This window comes from Myotis lucifugus, unplaced genomic scaffold (genome assembly GCF_000147115.1).
Source record: "Myotis lucifugus unplaced genomic scaffold, Myoluc2.0 scaffold_283, whole genome shotgun sequence".
NCBI classification, from domain to species: domain Eukaryota; kingdom Metazoa; phylum Chordata; class Mammalia; order Chiroptera; family Vespertilionidae; genus Myotis; species Myotis lucifugus.
In genome coordinates this window covers 985,184-993,410 of record NW_005871331.1, presented here as the reverse complement: position 1 = coordinate 993,410, position 8,227 = coordinate 985,184, and the positions used below count along the sequence as shown (strand labels likewise).

The following is an 8,227-nucleotide window of genomic DNA, read 5'->3' as shown; positions in this document are numbered from 1 at the left end:
GCGGCCCATCACCGGCAGAACACGGCCGGGCGGAGGAAAGTGCTTTGTACGGGAGCCCGGCTCCTCGATCTCTCGGACGTGGCTGCCAGCCCGGCCCACCCACAGCGAGCAGATGCCTCGGGCCGCGATCGGCCGGCGTGGAGGCTTGGGGCGAGTGGGACGCCGGGCGCGGCCGGGCGCGAGGGGTGGGGCCGCGGCGCTAACGGCTTCTGGAGGGGGCGGGGGGCTGGGGGCGGCCCACCGAGCCTGCCTGGGCCCCGTCCCGGGACCCTCGGGGGCTCCGTTCGGAGCCCGGGGTTACCGATCGCCCGCTTTCTCCGGGGATTGGGCTTGCGAGGTCGGGAGAGGCTCGCTCTCCGCCCACCTGCCTCCCCGGTCTCTAAGCCGCGTCGGAGCGGAGGCCTCCGGGCGCTTCCCCGCTGGCTGGCGGCCGAGGCGCGAGTGGGGCCGTGCGGGGGCGTGGCGGGGCAGAGACCGCTCCGCGGGGTGGCTGCGGGGGCTTCTGCACGTGAGAGCCGCCTGCGGTCTTTTGTGCGGGAGCATTTTGCCTGTTGCGGTGGAAACGACGAGGGAGTGTGCTGGCGTTGGTGGGGAAAATACGATTTTTACTGTTTTGGAATTTAATTTCGTCCTCACCATTTCTTCATCTCCACTGTGCATCCTTGAATCCTCTATTCTGTTTCTGTAATCTCTTAGATAAGGGTAAAGAACTATTTTACCCTTCCGTGTGTGCTTGCTGCCTCCGTGAACCTGCTTTTGTTTGACGGGTACGTTTGAGAGTTTACCGTTCGCTATTTTCAGCGATGCAAGGAGTAAAGCCTTACTACAGGTGTTTGCTGCAGGGATAGCTTAGGTAGTAGTGAGGGTATGGTGCACTCATGCATTGAACATTACTGTGCACTTAGCTTGCAAAGAATGGAGAGAGTAGGGGAATAAGTGACACCCAGACTTTCTGTATGGTCTGTAGGTTGAAATCAGTGAGTGTTCCTTCAGGAAGGTAACCCCAGCAAATTGCTGTAAGCCGTAACGTCCTCTGGGCAGTTCACTTCTTTGTTTTGTGGATCTCATTGATGAGTACAGTATCCAAGCATTCAGTGGATGTTGAATTGAGTGAAATGAATAAAGATCTAAAATAGCTAACCCTGTAAGGTGATTTAAAAAACTGTTTTTTAATCCTTAACCCAAGGATATATTTTTATTGATTTTAGAGAAAGGAGAGGGGAGGAGAGAAATATCGATGTGAGAGAAAAACCGATTGGTTGCCTCCAGTACGTGCCCCATCCCACCCGGGATCAAACTACATCTTAGGTATGTACCCTACGGGGGATCCAAACCGGAAATTTTTTTGTGTATGGGACCACGCTCCCACCAACTGAGCCACCTGGCCGGGGGTTAGGTGATTTTTAAGTGTATCATTGACAGAATTTAAGTAACCCAGCATGCAAACCAGGTGGGGAGAATGTCTGCTTCTGGGTATAATGTAACTCAAAATGGTAACTGTATTCCAGGCACTAGAATGGTACACTCCTTAGGGTAGTAAGGAGAGCTAATCAGGCCTCTCCGTTTCTTGTGTTTAGACTTAAAAGGCAATATAAAAGTATAGGACGGGCAAATACAAATCTGCAGTGTGTGTGGAAAAACTGGGTGTTTTAATAAGCTGAATGTGAGCTATTGCATGTAGAATGAGAGAGGTGATCATTCTACTCTCACTGATCAGAGTGAATTAGAGTTTGAGATACGGCAATCAGGTTAATAAAGTGACTTTAAACTATTCCTATGAAGAGCACTCAAAAGAACGAAGACTAGTCTGCTGAACAGAAGATGCAGTGAGTCTTGTTAGCTGCTTTCAGAATTTCCCCCCAAGTCTAGAACCAATGTGAAAAGCCACAGAGATTGATTTTATCTCAACACTTCAGAACCTTTATTTATGGAAGTGTTTTTGAAACTGGAGTATGTTCACTGCAAAAACCCACAAACAGTACAAAAGTATAAATGATAATTGTCCTCCACTCTTCAAAGAAAACTATGGACAGTGTGACATACAATCTTAGACCAGGGTTTTCACCACGAGTGTTACTGACATCTTGGGCGGGATAATTCTTTAGGCGGGGAAGGTGTTGTCCTATGCATTGTAAGTTTTGCATCTTCCTGGCTTCTTCCCACTAGATGTTAGCACTTTCCCAGTTGTGACAACCAAAAATGATTCTAAACATTTTCAAATGACCCCTGGAAGGCAAAATTGCCACTGGTTGAAAACCAGTGTTTCGTAACACTTCATGCACGTATACCCGACTTACATGATCAGACAATCAAACATGTGAATTCAGATATATAATGCAGTTATTTTCTGGTAATCAAGATGTTAAAGCCAGTCTTTTCAATCCCTGGTGGTTCCTTAGTATCATGATTTTCCAACAACCTGAGTCTGTTGGTTGGCTCTCTCCATCTCCATCCTTCCTTCAATTATGGCCGCTTCTCTCATTTGCTTCAGAATTCTTGGGGGTGCGGGGGGGGGGGGGCGGAGACTGGACAAAAGTCACTAGTATTCCTGGTTTAAGAGCAGCAACTATGCTGTAATACTCAGTGGTCATTCAATAATATAAATACTTGCTCTTTCATAACAATTTTTTGATTGGAAATGACTCCAACTCAACCAGGCTCAATAGGCAGTGCTAGTTGCATGCAAATCTCGAACCAGAGAGCTCACTGTGACTACCCTAGGAAGTGATGTAAAGTCAGCTTTACCACGGCTGGTCCTCTCCTAGTCCCAAACTTCCAGCTCTAGGCTCCCCTCTTGGTGGCATGGTGGCTGCCTCCAACCCAGACCTTGTCTCCTTTCACCACACTATCAGTTGGCAGATAAGAGTCTCTCAGTCCCTGTCTAGTTTCTCCTGGAATCAGCTTGCCTTGAGGAAAACACATTGGGAGCAGAAGTGAGGGATGGAGAGACAGCCAACAAATGTCTATTCTACCAGTACTTAACTCTTTTCCCTGCTAAATACTTAGTTATTCTACACCTATTCAGAGCTCAGTATGGTGTTGAGTCCTGATTTTGAGTCCCAATTCTGGGTTGGTTGATTAATCTTTGATACTTTTTAAAGGAAGTAGAATGATGCCAAATCCTGGCTCCTCAAGAAAAGACCCTTACAAATTAGCCATATCTGAGTCACTTTTTATGCAGGATGGGTGATTAAAACTGTGGTGTCAGTTTAGAACAGGGGTCTGCAAAATTTCTCCAAAGGGCCAGATAGTAAGAATTTTACACTTTGGAGGCCATTCTGTGTCATAACCAGACCTCTGCCATTATAATGTGAAACCACCCATAGAAAATACCTAAATGCATAGGTGTGACCGTGTTCCAATAAACCCTTGTTTACTAAACAGGATTTGGCCCGAGGACAGTTTTTTACTAACCAATGAGTAGGAAACGTCAAGCAAGACTGCTTTTCAGAATCTTTTTAAAATTAACACTCCAAAAATATAGGTTCAAGCAGAAAGTCATGGTCCACAAGATTGAGCAGGAAAAACAGATGTGAGAATTATTGATATTTAGCCAGTTTTTCTTGGCCAAATTTAGCCTGAGTTAGCTTGATAGCTAGAAGTAGCCTTATATAAAAGAGCTGTGTGATTCCATTTATAGGATATTATAGTACAAGCAAAACTAATCTATGGAGAAAGCATCAGATCTAGATTGGGAGTGGGATATAGGTTGGGGATGAGGATGAGGCAACTTGCTAGGGTGGTGCAGTGTTCAATGTATCTTAGTAGGTGTTTGTATTACACAGGTATATTCATTTGTCAGAGTATCTATGTACACTTAGATCTGTACATTTCACTCTAAGTAAAGTTTATCTTTTTAAAAAAGGAGCCATGAATAAATAATGAACTCTAGTTAATAATATACATGCTGAAGTATTTAGGGGGAGTGTTATTGATGATGTGCATTGAAAAATAACATGGATCAAATGAATAGATGGTTACAAGGTAAAGCAACTATAGAAAATGTTAATTGTAGAATAGGTATATGTGGCAGGTATATGAATGTTTGCTGTGTAATTCTTGCGACTTTTGTGTTTTAACTTTTTCATAATGAAAGGCTGAGAGAAAATAAGTTTTAAAGGTTAAACAATAGTTAGATAGTGATAAGCAGCAGAAGATGAGGAAGTGAAATTTCAGTTGCAGTGGCCAGAGAATGCCTTGCTGAGAGGCTGACTTCTGAGTAAGGATCCAAAAGAAATGAGGAAACGAGAGTGCCATGGAAGGAGCGAGCATTCCAGTGAGAATATCACATGCAAAGGTCCTGAGTGGGAATGTTCCTGGCCTGTTTGTGGAATGAAGAGGCCTCTGTGGCTGGCATGGAGTGAGTGAGGGGAAGAGGAGCCGGAGATGAAATCAGAGTGGTCACTGCAGACCGGACCATGTAGACAGAGCACCAGGGCATAGTGAGGTCTAGAGTGCCATGGGACGTCGTTGGTGGGTTTTGAGCAGAGGAATATACAGGATATACTTGTGTTTTAATAAAGGTGGCCTGGCTTCTGTATTCAGAACCTCCTGTGGGTGCACAGGGCAGAGAGGGGAGGCCAGATGCTATGTGATAATGGCCCACCAGGCTCCTGAGAAGTGCTTGGAATTAAAGTCAGGAAGTCACCAAGGTTTTGCGCCTGAGCAACTGGAAGAATAAAGTCATCATTAACTCCATCAACGAGGAAGACCAGGAAAAGCTATTTGGGGAGGACTATCAAGAGTTGGGCTTGGAACATGCCATGATTACGATGTGTGTGAGGCACCCAAGGGGAGATGAGTTCATGCACACACACCTCAGGGGAGCCTGGGGAAAGAGCCCAGAATATTCCCTTTGTGAACCAGAAATGCTTTCAGAATCTCCCTTCTTTTCTTAAAACTATTGTGAATTTTGTACTTATTCCATAATATATTCACATTTGTTTTCACATAAAAAATTGTTTCGTTACTGTAGTAGGCAGAGTGCCTCCCCACCAAAATGCCATGCCCTAATCCCTGGAACCTGTGAATATGTTATGTTACGTGATAAAAAGGACTTTTCAGATATAATTAAGGTTACAGACCTTAAAGTAGAGGGTTATCCTGGATTATCCATGTGGTTCCAGTCTAATCATATTAGCCCTTAAAAGCAAAGAACGTTCTGCAGCTGGCAGAAGTCAGATTTGAGGCATGAAAGGGATCTCTGTTGCCGGAGAGGGTGGGAGTAAACGGAGTAAAGCAAGAAGGGGGAGACATTGGAATTCAGGAAACAATGGCTGTAGCCCAGAAAAGCAGTAAAGGGAGGCACAGAGGATGAGGCTGTGCCAGCAGACCTAGAGGGCAGCCAGCCCAGACTGAGCGCAAGGTGGAGGATGCTGAGGGGGAAGCCTGGGAGAGGGGGTGGGGTGGATTCTTGCTGTAATATCTAACATGGTGCAGCAATTAAAGAAAATTGAACTTAAAGTAGAGGAAACCATTGAAGAAGGGAAGAAAGATAGAACTCTAGGGAAAAGAAAAAGCTCTCCGAGGAAGGAAATGTATTCATAATATAGTACTTAGCTAGTCAGCAGATAGCAATTACAAAGTCAAACAGTGTAGCACTGATTATTTATTCAACCAAAAATAGCGATGCATCTATATCAGAAGAGGAGAGGGAGGGGTTATTGGGGGTAGTTTCAGAGTTACATCCTAATCTACCGTAGCCTGAGTAAATAGGTGAATCTAAAATGGATAAACGGAAAGATACTCTATCTATAGAATGAACACAATATTTCAAGAAATGCAGTAACTATCCAGAAGAAACCAAGAGTTGAAATTAGTTACTCCTAGGGAATAAGACTGGTATGGGGAGTATTACACAGACAATAGGTATGTGATTTTTCATTACAGTCTTTCAGTATTTCATATTCTGAGTATAGGCAAGAATTACTTAGACAAAAATTAAATTATAAATTCAAAAAACTAAGTAATATATGCCCATTGTAAAACATTGAAACCATATAAAAAAGGTGTGACAGTCACCATAATTTCATTACTTGGGTTAGTTTTTTATTTGTATGTCTTTCCAAACTTGTATATGTATTTTTAAATATATATTTAATATTCTGAACCATTTTTACAGTAATGATTATTATACACGCTGTGTTAGACCACACATTTCACTTAAATATAGCACGGCTGTCTTCCCATGTCATTCATTCTAGATCTGCGTCAACATTTTTAATGATTAGATAGTATTCTGTTTTATGGATGTGCCAAAATTTATCCAATTAAGATACTTCTAATTATTTGCCATTTTTAATCGCGCATCTGTGGTGGATACCTTTGAAGAAGTGGCCCAGGCTTGTTTGCTAAGGATTACTTTCTACCTAAAATGAGGACCTGACCCTTCCCCACTGGACCAATCAGATAATCTCGAGAAATCTGAAAATTAAGATGTACATGCAACATAGTCTCTATTAAAGGAAATGTATGGAGAAAAGCAGATAAGGGGTCATAAAGCCCCAGAGAAAGAGAGATCGAGAGAGACTGAAATTGACATTGACGCCAACTTGGTTCCTGATGGTTTTCTAATATCTGATTCATGTAACAAATATTTATTTAATGTCTTCTATGCCAGACACTATAATGAGTGGTGGGAGGAACAAGGCAGACAAGTTTCTTGATCTCTTGCAACATTAGAATGAAGAAGATGTCACAAAAAAGAAAAATGTGGAGTGTGGTAAGAACTGAGAGAGAAATAAGTAGTGTAAGTGATAGAGGGTGGAGATCAGGGAAGGCCTTTGAGAGGAGGTGACCTTCTGCTAAGACCAGAAGGGTTAAGGTGAGCCAGACAAGATATAAGCTGGGGAAGTGTGCCTGTGGGGATTAGAGGGGGAGGATCTTCTCAGCATGGGGAACAGTGAATGGGAAGGGATGGGAAGAAGAAAGCTCGCTGTGTTGAGGATCAGGAGTTTGGTGTGACTACCATGAAAGGAGCTGGTGGAGGGGGGGGGCGCAGCAGGGGGGGGAGTTAGTTTGAGGAGAGTGTGAAGATGCAGGAAGCATGTGGGGAATTTGAACTTTAAATGTAGTGAAAAAAAGCCTTTGGAAGGCTTCAGCAGAGAAGTGTCATGATTTTATTTTTAAATGTCTTGTGAGTCATAACTGTATTTCCTGCCCCTGGGCTGTTAGCTATCTTGTATCCCTGTGTTAACATGTTTCTTTTCTCAATTTAAGCAGGCTTGAGTAGATCTCAGCTACATTGCTTGTACCCAAAGGACTGAATTAAGACAGCATCCTTGTTGTCTTCATGTATGCAACTCTGACCCTTTTCATGTCATTGATTATTTATGTTCATTGGCCATTTTTTAAAAAAATTTCCTCTTCATGATCTTTACTCCTCTTTCTGTTGGAGAGTTTGACATGTTGTTAATGTGTTGTAAGGAATCTTTGTATGTAGTCAAGATTAAACTTTTGTCTTGTGTAATAGTATTTATTTCATTATTTTCCCAGTTAGATGTTTGCCCTTTAACCTGCTCATACTATTCTTTTCAGAAAGCATTTTTTAAAAAGTAACAGCTTTATTGAGATAAAATGCACATATTATAAAGTCACCCTGTTAAAGTATACAATTCAGTGATTTCTTAATATATTCACATAGTTGTGCATTGATCACCCAATTCCAGAACATTTTTCATAAACCCAAAAAGAAACCCTGAGCCCATAAATAGTCCCCCCTACTCTCTTCCAAGCTCATGGCAACCACTAATCTACTTTCAGTCTCTGTGGATTTACATATTCTGGACATTTAGAATAAATAGGATCCTAAAATATGAGCCATTTTATAACTGGCCTCTTTCACTTACCATGTTTTAAGATTCATTCACATTATAATATGTGGTCAGTACTTCACTCCTTTTATGGCTGAAAAATATTCCACTGCATGCATACACACATTTTGTTTATCCTTTGTGAGGTGATGGACATTTGACTTGTTTGCTCTTTTTGGCTCTAGTGAATGATGCTGCAGTGAACATTTGTACATGCAATAGTTTTTGACTTGTATTTGGACAGATCAGCTTTGCTCTTTTCGTATGAAAAGATTACTGTATTTCTTGACAGGCCAGCAGACCCTTCTCTAAGTAGTAATATCCCAACCCCTCACCTGTCTTTTATAATGTATGTTTATGAGTATATTATTCTATCTCCATCTGAAGTCCACATGATGATTTCATTTTGGATAAAA

The 8,227-nt window shown here is 42.5% G+C and overlaps 1 protein-coding gene across 1 annotated transcript in view; it reads left to right on the top strand.

Moving 5' to 3' along the window:
• Window positions 1-6: 6 nt before the first annotated feature.
• The window catches only part of WDR48 (WD repeat domain 48), a 33,297-nt gene continuing 25,076 nt past the window's right edge, over window positions 7-8,227 (top strand). The window contains exon 1 of the mRNA XM_006099768.3: window positions 7-42. The gene's annotated coding sequence lies outside the window, so the exon portion shown is untranslated. The remainder of the gene's footprint in view (window positions 43-8,227) is intronic.